Consider the following 16,986-nt stretch of genomic DNA (forward strand, 5'->3'; position numbering starts at 1 on the left):
ACCCCTGTCCGTTCATTTCACCTCATAGTCGACGTCCCCGACTCGCCGTGTGACCTCAAAGGGTCCTTGCCACTTGGCGACTAATTTAGAGCTCGATGTGGGCAAGAGTACGAGTACTTTCTCTCCCGGTGCAAACTCTCTAAGGCGCATACCCTTGTCGTACAGGCGGGTTTGCCGTTCTTGGGCCTGCCGCAAATTCTCCTGGGTTAGTTGTGTGAGTGTGTGGAGTTTTGCGCGCAGGTCAATAACATATTGAATTTCATTTTTGCTTGGTGAAAGTCCCTCCTCCCAATTTTCTCGCAGCACATCTAAAATGCCGCGCGGCTTACGCCCATATAGTAATTCAAACGGGGAGAACCCCATGGAGGCTTGGGGGACTTCTCGCACTGCAAAGAGCAAGGGTTCGAGCCATTTATCCCAGTTACACGCGTCCTCACTTACAAATTTCTTAATTATGTTTTTAAGGGTGCGATTAAACCGTTCCACTAAGCCGTCCGTTTGTGGGTGATAAACGCTGGTGCGGATCGGCTTAATACCTAATAACCCATACAGTTCCTTCAGTGTTCGTGACATAAACGAGGTGCCTTGGTCAGTCAGAATCTCTTTCGGGATTCCAACTCGGGAGATGACGCGGAAGAGTGCCTCCGCAATACTGCGTGCTGAGATATTGCGAAGAGGCACCGCTTCCGGGTATCGCGTTGCATAGTCCACCAGAACTAATATAAAGCGGTACCCTCGTGCTGACCGATCTAATGGCCCGACAAGATCCATGCCAATTCTTTCGAACGGGGTCTCGATTAACGGTAGAGGGCGCAAAGGCGCTTTTGGAATGGCCGCTGGGTTTACTAACTGGCATTCGCGGCATGCCGTACACCACCTACGGACATCGCCGCGAATCCCCGGCCAATAGAATCGGGCCATTATTTGGGCTAGTGTTTTATCCTGCCCTAAGTGTCCAGCCATGGGATTAAAGTGAGCCGCCTGAAATACCAATTCCCGGCGGCTCTTCGGAATTAACAGCTGCGTGACTCGCTCTTTCGTTTGAGTGTCCTGCGTCACTCGGTATAATCTATCCTTCATAATCGCGAAGTAGGGGAAGGACGGGGTGGCGTTCGGCTGGAGCGTTTGACCATCGATTACTCTCACTTGGTCAAAAGCATGCCGCAGAGTCTCGTCTCGCGATTGCTCTAACGGGAAATCCGCGAGGGATTCCCCAATAGAGAGAGGAGGAGCCGGCGGCTCCTCACTCTGGCGCGGAGATGACGTGGACGGCTCTGTGACAGCTGCTCCCGCCAAAGCGACACTGGGACCTCCCCCTGTCAAATGGCAGGACCCACTCTTGACTAAGTGTGTCATTAAACCCCGAAATCCCGGCCAATCCGTCCCCAAAATTAAAGAGTGGGTAAGGCGAGGATTAACCGCCGCCTTTACTATAAATTTTTCCCCTCTGAAAATAATGTGGACCGACACTAAAGGGTAGTTGTGAACATCCCCGTGCACACATAACACCTTCACCAATTGTGCTCCCCCCAATGCCTCGTCTTGCACCAGGTTTTGGTGGATTGAGGTCTGATTACAGCCCGAATCCACCAACGCCTGATATGTATCCCCTTGGATACTCACCAGTATGCGATACGCTCCGGCCCGATCGAGGGCGGCTCCTGGCGCGTTGGGGATCCGAACCACCGCGCCCACCTCCATTATCGAGCACTGCTGTTGGAGGTGGCCCGGTTCCCCGCAGCGCCAGCAAACCGGCCCGGGCTTCCTCTCTGCACTAGTGATCTGGGGCTCACTCACCTGAGGGGGGGGAGAGACAGACACAGAAGGGAGACACGAAAGGGCACCGCGGGTGCGGCGGGCCGGCTGAGGTGGCACCGGCCCCCGTCTCCGCGGTGGGGGAATGGGGCGAGGAGAAGACACAGGAGGAGGAGAGAGAGAGAGAGAGAGAGAGAGGAGAGAAGAGAAGAGGTCGTCTGCTGTCCTGCCGTCGGGACAGCCGCCAGATGATCCTCTGCCAGCTCGATTGCCTGATCCAGCGACGCCGGGCGGTGGCACTGGACCCACTCTGCGGTTCCTGCTGGTAGACGCGCGACGAACTGTTCCAGTATCACCTGGTCGATGAGTCCCTCGGCGTCGCAGCTATCGGCCCTCAACCACTGCCAGCAGGCATCCCGGAGTTGCTGGCCAAACGCGAACGGCCGGCCGACTTCCTCCAAGCGCAGAGCGCGGAAACGCTGATGATGTTGCTCCGGGGTGCGTCCCACCGGCTGGAGGACGGCCCGGCGAAGGTCCGCGTAGGCCAGCCGGCGGTCGGCGGGAAGCTGTAGCGCGGCCAGCTGCGCCTCTCCCGTTAGCAGGGGGAGGAGGCGCGCCGTGCGCTGTTCCACCGGCCACCCCGAGGTCTCTGCTACCTGCTCAAAGAGCGTGAAGAATGCCTCGGGGTCGTCCTGCGGGCCCATCTTCGTGAGGGTGAGGGGGGAAGGGCCCGCGGCGGTGGAGTTGGTGGACCCCGCCGACGCGAGGAGGTGCCGGAACGCCCGACGATCTTCCTGTTGCGCCAGCACCAGGGCCTCGAACCATTGTTCTTGCTCCTTTCGGAGGGCGAGCAGCCCCTGGTGCTGGGTCTGTTGGGCCGTGGCGAGGGCGTGGATCAGGTCGGCGAAGGTGGAGGACTCCATGGGGCTGTTGTCTTCTGTGCTCATTTCCCAGGTTTCGGCACCACTGTGGCAGTTCGTGTAAATGGGTGGAGCACAGAAGGACGGCAGGACAGAACTGAGAATACAAAAACCTCTTTATTCAGCTTTTCAGCTGTCAATACACACACGCACACACATCAGCTATCTGCTGTGGAGAGACTCCCTCTGCTCTCACTCTCTCTCCTTACGAAGGGCGCGGTCACTGGGAAGACACACAAACACATCAATTAACAACAGGTGTAATGATTCTGCCACTTAACTTCCCCGACTCCGCCCTCCTGTCACAGACCGATGCTAGACCACGCCCCCGCTGCCACAGTTAGATTGTATAAAAAAGACGACATTTGTTCTTGTCAGTCCTCACTTGACATGCTGGATCAGACAATATTTTTGAGCAAGGAGCTTAGTTTATCTTTTTACTGTTGTCTGAAGTATAACGATTTTACAAAAGCACCCAATATATGATATTCATTATGTTGTCATTTTATTTTGAGTTTTTTACTTGGCACAGTGGTCAATTTGTTAAGAACAAAGCTGTGGAGGGTTACATAACTTTCCCCTACTGAAGTCTTCAGCTTGTTTTTATGCTGTTAGACTTTTTGTTTGCATTGGTAATGCTGCCAAATGTCAACAAGTGACTTGTTGGGTATTGCACTGAAATCTTGGGAGTCCTCGAACATCTCCCAGTAGGCATTACTGGTTTTTGATATTTTGATATATTTAAGATTAAATTTTTAAATGAAAGCTGTCATTTAACCCAATTGATACCACATTGATACGACTTAAGTCTTGAGCTTGTTTTGGGCTGTTACACGTTTTGTTTGCATTGGTAATGCTGCCAAATGTTTTCTGTTTATAGATAGCCTAAGGTTTTTTTTATGCACTTAAAGATGCCCGTGCACTTTACAACAAAGGTGAAGGCTTTTTTTTTTTCTTTAAAGTAACTTGAATCACCTTTCTATTTTTTTGACATTGTAATCTGCCAAATGTTTAGTTTTTCAAATTGAAAGATGCACTTGGGCAAACAAATAAAACTGAGTTAAATAGTTATTTTGTGTTGTGTACGGTACTTTAAGTAGATATTGTTGGAACAGGGGCGGCATGGTGGTGTAGTGGTTAGCGCTGTCGCCTCACAGCAAGAAGGTCCTGGGTTCGAGCCCTGGGGCCGGCGAGGGCCTTTCTGTGCGGAGTTTGCATGTTCTCCCCGTGGGTTTCCTCTGGGTGCTCCGGTTTCCCCCACAGTCCAAAGACATGCAGGTTAGGTTAACTGGTGACTCTAAATTGACCGTAGGTGTGAATGTGAGTGTGAATGGTTGTCTGTGTCTATGTGTCAGCCCTGTGATAACCTGGCGACTTGTCCAGGGTGTACCCCGCCTTTCGCCCGTAGTCAGCTGGGATAGGCTCCAGCTTGCCTGCGACCCTGTAGAAGGATAAAGCGGCTAGAGATAATGAGATGAGATGAGATTGTTGGAACAAATGCAGACAGTACAGAACACAGAAATGTAAATTAAACACAAGTTTATTAAATAAATCCAACAAAACTCTGTTCACAAAATGCAACATGATGTTGTTAATTAAATCCAACATAACTTTGTCAGCTAAATCCAACATGGCTTTATTTATTACCGTCCATGCAACTTTGTGTAGTAAATCTAACATAACTCTGTTGAATAAACTCAACATAACTGTATTCAATACATCTAAATTAACAGTTTCGTGGGACCAGTTGCCATAACTCGGTTAAGTAAATCCAATGTTTTTTTTTTTTTTGAGTGATTGTGCATAGGGCCCAGAATTTGGTGCTACGCCTCTGGGCAGCTCTATTGATCCTGGTGATCATACTTTATTTTTTCCACCAATTTTAATTGTTTTGATTTTTTTTTTTTAATAAGCTGATCAAAGACTACACGGACCCAACGTCGCGTATGTGACGTCACCGCAAGTCTAGCGCCTTTCCAAATCTGTAGCAGGTCGTGGCCGGCGAGTAGCCTACATCAATATGCCGATTTGTATAGCGTGGTTGGCGGAGTATTTCTGGACCAATAAGAAATGCATCCCTCGTGGGGATGACTAGACAGTTTGGTTGTAGTCCATTTCTGACAGGTTAGGCGCAATTTCGATCTTTTAAAAGACAGCAAAATTTCACCTGATACTTTCACAGTTAGCAGATAATCCCAACATGTACAACATATTTTTGGGGTGTACAAGTTCCATGTCATAACTTCGTGGGATTTTTTTTTTTTTTTAATTGGGTCTATGGGATTTTCAGTAGTATGGCTCTCTACTCGGCTGAGGAACGCTACCAGGATCGCTGTGTTTCACTTTCCCTCCCAAAAGAGAACTAATTAATGTGCAGTTTTTGAACTTGAAGATTTTGTGTGATTTATTCACGATATTTGTATCTGCATTTGTGCAAAAAAAAAAAAAAACATACAAATTCAAGTAGTTTCCACCAAGTGGTTACAGAATTCAAAAACTAAACTCTTTGTGCTGATTGCATTGCGGTCTAGTAAAGCACTGATGAGAACATTTATCTGTGAGAGCACACACACACACCAAACCGATCCGACTGCCTGGGCACTTCAAAGATATTTTCAGCACATTTCAAATAAAACACCACCAACCAGTAGCCTTAGCATCAGAAACAAGAAAAAATAACTCAATAAAACTCCTCAAACACATGGAGCTCCTGATGTGATATTATTCACCTTCACAGTGTTAGGGTTTTGCTGGGATTCGAACCTGGTTCATTGGTGTGATAATCCAGCAAACCCCCACTAGGCCACCAGGGGGATGACTCAAATGCAGAGGCGTGAGGCGGAAGTAGAAAAAGAATCAAAAGGTTTATTTATACTATATACACTATATACAGGGCAAAACAAAAGACAAAAAAACCAAAGAGTATAATCCAAAAGAAAAGCAAAGTGCAAAACAAAGAACACAGTACAGAGGAAACTGGAGATAAACATAACAGCACAAAGACTCCGTGACAAGAGGACTGAACTCAGGGGTATAAATACACAAACTAATTAAGGACACAGGTGAAGATAATCAGGACAAACAGGCAATTAACAAAAACACAAAACACAGGAACAGTGGCGGCCTCTAGAGGCCAAAATAAACATGACATGAAAAGGAAATAACAGCGGCCTCTAGAGGCCAAAACAGTCCTAGTCCTAACAGGACCCCCCCCCTCTAGGAGCGTCTCCTGACGTTCCCAGGGCGATCCGGATGGGCCGAATGGAAGTCCCGACATAGTTCTTTATCAAGGACATCCCGAGCAGGAACCCAGCAGCGCTCCTCAGGACCATAGCCCTCCCAGTCCACCAGATATTGCAACCCGCCGCGGACCCGGCGGGAGTCAAGCAGGCGATGCACAGTGAACACAGTCTGCCCCTGGAAGATGCGGGGGGGGTGGGGGGTTCCTAGGGGCAGGGGCATACGTAGACGTCAGTACGGGCCGCAACAGGGAAACATGGAAAGTGGGGTTGATCCTCAGAGTCCGGGGCAACTGGAGCCGGTAGGAGACAGGGTTCACCCTGCTCACCACCTTGAAGGGGCCAATGTAGCGAGGAGCAAGCTTGCGGTTCTCCACCCGCAGCGGAAGGTCCTTAGTGGACAGCCAAACCCGCTGCCCAGGGCGGAAAGTGTGTGCAGGTCTTCTATGGTGGTTGGCCTGAGTCTGGTTGGTTCTGGAGGTCTGTATGAGGGTCTTCCTGACCTTGCTCCAGGTCTTGCGACACCGTCTCACATATTGGTTGACCGAGGGCACCCCCGCGTCCTCCTCCTGGTCCGGGAACAGAGGTGGCTGGAACCCGAATTGGCACTGGAATGGCGACAGCTTGGTGGCCGATGACTGCAGGGTGTTGTGGGCGTACTCCGCCCATGGCAGCCAGGTGCTCCACGATGTCGGGTTATCCATAGCCAGGCCTCGCAGGGTGGTTTCCAGGTCCTGGTTGAGCCTCTCTACGTCTGACCATTGGACTGTGGGTGAAACCCAGAGGAGAGGCTGGCAGTGGCTCCGATGACCTTGCAGAACCCGTGCCACACTCGGGAGGAGAACTGGGGCCCTCGGTCTGAGACGATGTCCTGTGGAAGACCAAAGACTCGGAAGACATGATTGAACATAAGTTTAGCTGTTTCAAGAGCAGAGGGGAGTTTGCACAGTGGTATGAAGCGGCAGGCCTTGGAGAATCTGTCAACTATGACCAAAATAACCATGTTACCTTGTGACTCAGGGAGACCCGTGATGAAGTCGACTGCCACGTGGGACCAGGGACGCCGGGGAATGGTCAGAGGATGCAGGAGACCCTGGGGACGCTGTCGTGGGTTCTTGGTTCTGGTGCAAACCTCACAGGACAGGACGAATGACCTTACTTCCTTCTCCATGTTAGGCCACCAGAAGCGTCTTTTCAGGAAGTCCAGGGTCCTCCGAGCTCCCGGGTGGGCGGTGAGAGGGGAAGAGTGACCCTACTGGAGAACCTTGGCCCGGGCTTGATGTGGGACATACAAGAGGCCCGGTGGCCCTGTCCCAGGACCGGGGTCCTGGCGTTGGGCTCGTCGAACAGCCTCCTCAATACCCCAGCGGACAGGGGCCACAATCCGGGACACTGGGATAATAGGCCCAACTTCATTCTCCCTGTTAGTGGCAGAGAACAGCCTGGACAGTGTGTCAGGTTTGGTGTTCTTGGAGCCGGGGCGGTACGAGAGGGTGAAGTCAAACCGACTGAAAAACAGGGCCCACCTAGCCTGTCGAGGGTTCAGTCTCTTGGCTTGCTGGAGGTACTCCAGGTTCTTGTGGTCAGTCCAAACCAGGAATGGATGTTGTGCTCCCTCCAGCCAGTGCCTCCACTCCTCAAGGGCCAGTTTGACCGCTAGCAGCTCTCGATCCCCCACATCGTACCGGGACTCCGCAGGACTCAGGCGGTGGGAGAAGTAAGCGCAGGGGTGCAGCTTTCCTTCTGAACGTTGAGAGAGCACCGCGCCGACATCACTGTCCGAGGCGTCCACCTCCACGATGAATGGTTGGGAGGTGTCCGGGAGGACCAGAATGGGTGCCGTGCAGAAGCGGTCCTTGAGGTCTTTGAACGCCTTTTCCGCCTGAGGAGACCAGACATAAGATCCACCTGTCCTTTTGGTGAGGTCTGACATGGGTGCTGCTACAGAACTGAAGTTCCTGATGAACTTGCGGTAGAAGTTAGCGAATCCTAAGAACCGCTGAACCTCCTTAACGGACTTGGGACTAGGCCAATCCCGGACGGCCAGGGTCTTGGCAGGGTCCATTTGGAGTTGGCCTGTCCGTACAATAAATCCCAGAAAGGAGACCTCGGGAACATGAAATTCGCATTTCTGGGCCTTGGCGAACAGATTGTTCTGTAGCAGCCTCTGGAGAACCTGGCGGACATGGTGGCGGTGCTCCTGCACGGTCTTGGAAAAGATAAGGATGTCGTCGAGGTAGACAAAAACGTACAGGTTAATCATGTCCCTTAAGACGTCATTGATTAGGGCCTGAAAAACAGCTGGTGCGTTGGTGAGTCCGAAGGGCATCACCTGGTATTCGTAGTGCCCAGACGGGGTGTTAAAGGCAGTCTTCCACTCGTCTCCCTGTCGGTTACGGATGAGGTGGTATGCGTTCCGTAGGTCCAACTTGGTGAAGACGGTGGAGCCTTGGAGCAGGTCGAAAGCAGTGGACATCAGCGGAAGGGGATATCGGTTGCGCACAGTGATCTTGTTCAGGCCCCTGTAGTCAATGCATGGTCGGAGCCCCCCATCCTTCTTGCCGACAAAGAAGAAGCCGGCTCCAGCAGGTGAGGTGGAGGGTCGAATGAACCCAGAGACCAGGGCATCTTTGAGGTATTCCTCCATGGCCTTGCGTTCTGGCTGAGAGAGGGAAAACAGTCTGCCACGAGGAGGGGTAGTCCCAGGGAGCAAGTCGATGGCACAGTCATAGGCCCGGTGCGGAGGAAGGACAGCGGCCCTGCTCTTGCTGAATACCTCCTTGAGATCCCAGTACTCTGTGGGAACTTGAGATAACTCGGTGAGATCAGGGGGCTCGGCAGGAGACACAGGAGAGCTAGAGAGCAGACAAGAGGCATGGCATGCAGGGCCCCATTCCACAACCTGGCTTGTTACCCAGTCTATGCGAGGGTTGTGGCGAGTAAGCCAAGGAAGGCCTAGAATAACTGGGAACTCAGGTGAAGGAATCAGGTGCAGGGATATTTCTTCCTTGTGACCTTGAGACTGGAGGAAGACTGGAGAAGTAACTTGGGTGACTCTTCCATCACCTAACGCTTGGCCATCGAGGGCAGACACAGACAGTGGGACTTCAAGAGGTGCCGTAGGAATATTGATGCTTTGGGCGAAGTGAATATCCATAAAGTTCCCAGCCGCCCCTGAGTCTAGCAAAGCTTGACAAGAGTGGACAGACTCACCCCAGGAGATGGAGACCGGGATGTAGATTCCTTGGCCAGGGAGTCCGGGAGAGAGGGTAGGCCCCGTCACAACCCTCCCTCGGCTGGACGGGGTGGTCCTTTTCCCAAGAGTTCGGGACATGATGCTCGGAAGTGACCAGGCTTGCCACAGTAGATGCAGCACTTGTCCCTCCTTCTGCGCTCCCTCTCAGATGCGGAGAGGCGAGTACGACCCACTTGCATGGGTTCTGGACAGTCACTGAAGGAGGTAGATGGTTTCCAGGTAGAGGTAGGGAGGCTGGGGGGGCTCAAGGCTTGGTGGCGTTCTCTCATCCTGTTGTCCAGACGAATAGCATGTGAGATGAGGGTTTCGAGGTCACTTGGGCATCCAATAGAGGCCAGACCATCCTTGATGGGGTCAGACAGACCATGGTGGAAGGCTGACACCAGGGCAGTCTCGTTCCATCCACTTACTGCTGCGAGCGTTCGGAACGAGATGGCGTAATCTGCGACGCTTCCTCCTTGCCGGATGGACATGAGCTTTCGGGCTGCGTCAGTACTGATGTCCGCCTGATCGAAGACCCGAAGCATCTCTTCAGAAAACAGCTGGAAATCAAGGCACTCAGGTCCCTGTCTTTGCCAGATAGCAGTAGCCCAGGCTCGCGCCTTACCAGCTAATAAGGTTATCACAAAGGCAATCTTGCGGCGATCCGTAGTGTAGGTGGTAGGCTGAAGCTCAAAGGTGAGTTGACACTGGGTAAGGAACTCTCGGCACTCACTGTGCTTGCCGTCGTACCTCTGTGGTGCAGGAAGGCTGGGTTCGCGAGGTGAAGAAGGCAGCATGGCAGGAGGCACAGGATCAGGAGATGCAGGCAGAGATGTCAGCTGTGCCAGGGTTTTCCCGATTTGCTGAAGCAGTTCCTCGTGGCGAGCAAGGGCCTCACGTTGGCTGGTGAGCGTACGTCCATGAGCGTCCATGGTCGCTCCGAAGCGTGTCAAAGCTGCCATAATTCCCTGAAGGTTGGCCGGGTAGACAGTTGAAGTAGCCTCTGCTGAGTCGGTCATGACGGAGTCTTTCTGTTAGGGTTTTGCTGGGATTCGAACCTGGTTCGTTGGTGTGATAATCCAGCAAACCCCCACTAGGCCACCAGGGGGATGACTCAAATGCAGAGGCGTGAGGCGGAAGTAGAAAAAGAATCAAAAGGTTTATTTATACTATATACACTGTTAGGTTTATATAAGTATTATTCTTATTATTCTTGGGGATTGTTGGGGTTCATCCAGAAAGAGACCCTGAGATTCTTTCGTGAGTCCCCTCGGATCCCGGACGAATGATAGAACGAGAGAAACAGACAAGGGAACACCTGAGTTGTTCACGTGCCAGTTTATTCGCACAGTCACTTCGTCAAAGATGAAAGATTACAAACACCTTTTATAACAAATCATAATCTCTCCAAACGGCTATTGTGTCTGTCAAATGTGTGTGTGTTTGTATGTGACCTCAGAGAGGGGTGTGTGTGTCTATGGGAGGGTGTGAGTGAGTGACATCATTTTGATATCTGTGTCTATGTGCTAGGTCAGCAAATCACATCTTAATTCCATATGTATGTGTGTGTGAATGAAACCTTCAATCATAAGCAAAATAATATTTCAGCAATTCGACAATGTTTTAAACAAAGACTATGTTTGGTCTAACAAAGAAGTGTTCTTCTCCACTGGACGAAGGTCAGGCTACACAGGAACAGTTTAAAATCACTGCCATAGTATATGCAATAGTCCAAAATAATAAAGGATCTTAAAAAGCTCTAAAATGTACTATAAGTAATATATACTATAATATATAATATAAGAGTCTTAACTCTTTGTTCAGCAATAAGGCTACCATTACATCCAACATTAAAGTGTGTGTGTGGGTCGATCTGACACTAAAACAGACCTTGGTGGGTCCTTCAGACACTTTTCTGTTCAAAATACACATTTTATAAACAAAATGTTCCCAAACAATGTCCAGCCGAGACAGAAGGTCATTTTTAACTGAACCTTAAGTTAACTCTTAATTTTGTCACCATTTTAATAATAATACTTATAAGAATAATAAGAATAATACTTATATAAACCTAACATACACTATATACAGGGCAAAACAAAAGACAAAAAAAAAAACAGAGTATAATCCAAAAGAAAAGCAAAGTGCAAAACAAAGAACACAGTACAGAGGAAACTGGAGATAAACATAACAGCACAAAGACTCCGTGACAAGAGGACTGAACTCAGGGGTATAAATACACAAACTAATTAAGGATACAGGTGAAGATAATCAGGACAAACAGGCAATTAACAAAAACACAAAACACAGGAACAGTGGCGGCCTCTAGAGGCCAAAATAAACATGACATGAAAAGGAAATAACAGCGGCCTCTAGAGGCCAAAACAGTCCTAGTCCTAACACACAGGAAGCGAGATGGAGCTGGGAAAGTTTTTACACCTTGTTTACTTTGCACTGTGGTGAATTTACAAAGTAAACATCTCCTTTTTGTTCATGTTGAACCTTTTTTGCTGTGTGGAGAACACAGAGCTCCTCCGCCTCATCTTAGAGCCACCAATTAGCCTAACCTGCATGCCTTTGGACTGTGGGGGAAACCAGAGCACCCGGAGGAAACCCACGGGGAGAGCATGCAAACTCCACACAGAAAGGCCCTCGCCAGCTGCTGGGCTCGAACCCAGGACCTTCTTGCTGTGAGGCGACAGTGCTGACCACTACACCACCGTGCCACCCCGGCAGAGGTCATGTGATCAGCAAACAGTATAACGAGCAAAATCAGAGAGCAGAAAACAGTAATCAGAAGCAGGGTCAAAACACAACCAATGGCTTGGTAATGTCGGAACTTCATGTTAACTGAGTGATTACTTTGCCGTTAGTGTGTCTGCGTGCAGTCCTTGAATGCTGTGATTAGAGACAGTTGTGTGTGATTAGAAACTCAGTGAGCTTGAACGTGAGAGCTGTGGTGGGTTCTGGGAAATGTAGTGTGGAATGGAATCCAGTGCAGATGTGACAATATTTATCCTCGTCAACAGAAAACACTTTCTCAGAAAACACTGATATATAATACTCTAACCTAATAATAGTTAAATTATCAGGTTAGAGTATTGGTGGGGGGACCGGGGGCCCCCGTCCGAAAACAAATTTCGCAGTTTCTAACAGCCAATCGTTAGCTCTCCATGGTCCATCTGAAATAGAAATTCAACAGTCATTCCTGGGTCTCATGGCAATTACTGTTCGTATGCCACAAAGCCCAATCAAGATTTGGGAAATCAAAACATAGCACAAACGCTTGCAGAACAAAGAAATTGAATGTATAACGACAAACATATAAAATAGCAATAAATTTTAAAATGTAGGGGGATGAAGCTGACAGACTTTGGGCTTTTTTGACAGTGAAACTGGCCAATAAATGGATAGGAAATGCTAAATCATTGTTAAAATCATTTTACAAAAAATTATCACATTCTTACTTTACATATCTTTATTGTCAATGTGAGACTCATTTAACTTTTCAGTTGAGACTGATGCACCTGTTGCACATCCCTGAATTAATTATATATTTTTTTCTGCATGTGAAAAATAAATGAACCTCCATGCATAAACAAAATACCCAATTACAATAAATGCATACTTTTTTTTTTTACAACACACAATGTTAACTGGGTGAAACCGCTCCAATCCATGCACGAGCTGGTGCGCGTGCCCGAGACTGGCACTACAAAGCCACCCCGGCCTCCGTAGTTCGGGTCCTTTGACAGAAAGAGTTTGTGTATTTAATATTTCTGATCTGCTGCATGGACTGTTCAGATTTCTGCAGGATCACTGCACACGCAGCTTGTTCTCTTCTCTGGATCTGATCAATAACCTTGGCCCTCCCAAGCTCCTCAGTGACAGACTCACATTCCTCACTACCTGCAGTGTGGGTTTCGTGTCAGATGAATCCGAGTCTTCGAATCATGTGTCGAGTCTGAGAGCGCGTGCCAAATGAATCCCCACTATCAAGGTGCTTAAACCACGTAACCGATGACAAACGACGCCTCGCAGAACAAGAGTGACGCTATTGGTTCGCCTCCCATCTCTGGACCCCATATTGACCTCAGTGGGTTATGTATGTTTCTCTGTCACATCCAAGAACAATAGTCACAATATTCGTGCATTATTCCAGGCAGATATCACCACTATCCCCTCTGTGGTTCAGTACTGGACTGGTCTTGTTGGTGACCTGAACTGGAGCAGTGTGTGAAACCTCCCATCCAGATACTTCCTTACAAACAAAGTAAGGGAGGTGTCTTTCAAACTGATTCATAGATGCTCTCCTGCCAAGCATTCACTGCTTAAGTTTAAGAGAGATATTTGTGTGGACTGTTCATTGTGTGAGACGGACCCGGAAACAATAACGCTCTGGCAATGTCCCTTTACCATCCCATTCTGGACAGAAATAACCCGGTACATTACAGCCAAGCTGGACTCTGATTTTAATGTGTAAACTGACAATCTGACATTTTTTTTTATTCTACAACCATAAAACTGGATGTAAGATCAACTAAATATAATAAATCTGTATTTAAACGACACTTTGGTCTCATTTCTTTGTATAAAAACATAACTATTGTAGCACAATCTGTTTCTGGGCGTTTTTCACAGGGATTGTTGCTCATTTCTGTATTTAAATCTATCGTAGATGTAATGTTCGAGCAGAGTAAAGTCATGATGTTACAGTGGTGCTTGAAAGTTTGTGAACCCTTTAGAATTTTCTACATTTCTGCATAAATATGACCTAAAACATCATCAGATTTTCACACAAGTCCTAAAAGTAGATAAAGAGAACCCAGTTAAACAAATAAGACAAAAATATTATACTTGGTCATTTATTTATTGAGGAAAATGATCCAATATTACATATCTGAGAGTGACAAAAGTATGTGAACCTCTAGGATTAGCAGTTAATTTGAAGGTGAAATTAGGGTCCGGTGTTTTCAATCAATGGGATGACAATCAGGTGTGAGTGGGCACTCTGTTTTATTTAAAGAACAGGGATCTATCAAAGTCTGATCTTCACAACACGTTTGTGGAAGTGTATCATGGCATGAACAAAGGAGATTTCTGAAGATCTAAAAAAAAAGTGCTGCTGATGCTCATCAGGCTGGAAAAGGTTACAAAACCATCTCTAAAGAGTTTGGACTCCACCAATCCACAGTCAGACAGTTTGTGCACAAATGGAGGAAATTCAAGACTGTTGTTACCCTCCCCAGGAGTGGTCAATCAACAAAGATCACTCTAAGAGCAAGGCATGTAATAGTCGGCGAGGTCACAAAGGACCCCAGGGTAACTTCTAAGCAACTGAAGGCCTCTCTCACATTGGCTAATGTTAATGTTCACGAGTCCACCATCAGGAGAACACTGAACAACAATGGTGTGCATGGCAGGGTGGCAAGAAGAAAGCCACTGCTCTCCAAAAAGAACATTGCTGCTTGTCTGCAGTTTGCTAAATATCACGTGGACAAGCCAGAAGGCTATTGGAAAAATATTTTGTGGATGGATGAGACCAAAATAGAACTTTTTGGTTTAAATGAGAAGCATTTTGTTTGGAGAAAGGAAAAAACTGTATTCCAGCATAAGAACCTTATCCCATCTGTGAAGCATGGTGGTGGTAGTATCATGGTTTGGGCCTGTTTTGCTGCATCTGGGCCAGGACGGATTGCCATCATTGATGGAACAATGAATTCTGAATAATACCAGCGAATTCTAAAGGAAAATGTCAGGACATCTGTCCATGAACTGAATCTCAAAAGACGGTGGGTCAAGCAGCAAGACAACGACCCTAAGCACACAAGTTGTTCTACCAAAGAATGGTTAAAGAAGAATAAAGTTAATGTTTTGGAATGGTCAAGTCAAAGTCCTGACCTTTATCCAATCAAAATGTTGTGGAAGGACCTGAAGCGAGCAGTTCATGTGAGGAAACCCACCAACATCCCAGAGTTGAAGCTGTTCTGTGCAGAGGAATCGACTAAAATTCCTCCAAGCTGGTGTGCAGGACTGATCAACACTTACCGGAAACGTTTAGTTGCAGTTATTGCTGCACAAGGGGGTCAGACCAAATACTGAAAGCAAAGGTTCACATACTTTTGCCACTCACAGATATGTAATATTGGATCATTTTCCTCAATAAATAAATGACCAAGTATAATATTTTTGTCTGATTTGTTTAACTGGGTTCTCTTCATCAGATTTTCACACAAGTCCTAAAAGTAGATAATGTTTTAAGTCATATTTATGCAGAAATATAGAAAATTCTAAAGGGTTCACAAACTTTCAAGCACCACTGTATATGTGAGTCCCATATGAATTATCAGTCCCACAGGCTCTTTTGTCCAGCTGTAGTCATTATTATGATCTATTGTTACTCAATTCCTTCATATAAGACAAAACACTGAAATATACTAATTCTACACAATAAAATATAATTGTATATTTATTAAACTTCTAAGTTATATTCAGAATATAGATATTTAGTATATATTTACAGAATATATGTACTCCCTTGTTGTTTAGTGATGATGCTGAGACAGTTGTGTTCTTCCATGTAGTTGTGGCTCACAGGGCGATCTGTGCTCCTGTGCTTTAAACGGAGATGGAATGCGTTGGGAGAGGTTGTTCCTCCATTACGCCACAAGGGGGAGTATGCGGCTAGGCACATTTATTGTGATGCGGTGCGCCGAGCAAGACAAGCCTGTATAAAACGTGTGGTGTAACACTGCATTCTATCTGTATTTGGCAGAGTTTGAGTTGACAAAAAGCGCATCAGTAAACACACAGTCAAAAGCCACACTGAGTTTGGACTCTTCTTAATTCACGTGTGCAACACAAAGACACCGAGCTGTGTTCACTCTCACAGTGTCCCAGTCAAACCCTCTCAATAACAGCATCACATTCAACTCAAGCAAAGACACTTCATCACCGGATACACAGTTTCACCTTTGAGAAGGTGATAAAGGGAGATTGGGTTCAAAAAGAAAAGAGAAATAGTGTTAATCATCACAACAACAACAATAAAGAGCACAACATTCCCCCTTTCCTCACTCACATCCGGCTTTAAAGGCATGCGGTTAGGTTAATATGGGACGGCCTTGGGCTGAGGTGCCCTTGAGCGAGGCACCGAACTCCCAACTGCTCCCCGGGTGCTGTTAGCATGGCTGCCCACTGGTATGTGTGTGTGCGCTCATTGCTCGCATGTGTGTTCACTGCTTCAGATGGGTTAAATGCAGAGAGGAATTTCACAAGTGTGTGATGAATAAAGTTGTGCTTTTCTTTCTTTGCTGACTCAGTGTTCATTGAAGAATTCTGTTAGCTATCTGCCAAGTTCACAACAAGTAACAAGGGCAGAATACCGACCATATAACTCAGCTTGTGAAGGCAGCTTTTCCAGACAGCAGGATAGCAGAAAAATATCAGTGTGGACACACAAAAACTGCAGCTACAATCAATAAGGCTCCTGCTCCTAACTATATGGAAAACATCGTGGAAACTGCTCAAGAGGGCCCGATCACCATCATGATGGAGGAGTCCAACAAGGGGTCAGATGACAAAGCTTGTGCCATCATGGTCCGACTGCTTGACAAGGACCTTCAGAGTTGAAAACAGATTTCTAGGCATTCCAGTGTGCAATATACCAAATGCTCCAAACTTGTTCACAACTCTACAAGACGCACTACAGTAAGTGTTTTTCCCATAATATAATAATTATTAACAGGTAAGAGGATAGCTTTTTATCCCAGTCCTTAAATTCTGTCAGTCAATCTAATGATAGGCCTACCTACCACTACTACTACTTCTTTTT

At 47.5% G+C, this 16,986-nt stretch overlaps 1 protein-coding gene across 22 annotated transcripts in view; it reads left to right on the top strand.

Annotated features, from left to right (window-relative positions):
- The window catches only part of LOC132870726 (protein NLRC5-like), a 930,547-nt gene that overhangs the window by 644,214 nt on the left and 269,347 nt on the right, over positions 1–16,986 (top strand). The gene's annotated exons all lie outside the window — the stretch shown is intronic.

The sequence above is a fragment of the Neoarius graeffei genome, chromosome 22 (assembly GCF_027579695.1).
Source record: "Neoarius graeffei isolate fNeoGra1 chromosome 22, fNeoGra1.pri, whole genome shotgun sequence".
In the NCBI taxonomy this organism is placed as follows: domain Eukaryota; kingdom Metazoa; phylum Chordata; class Actinopteri; order Siluriformes; family Ariidae; genus Neoarius; species Neoarius graeffei.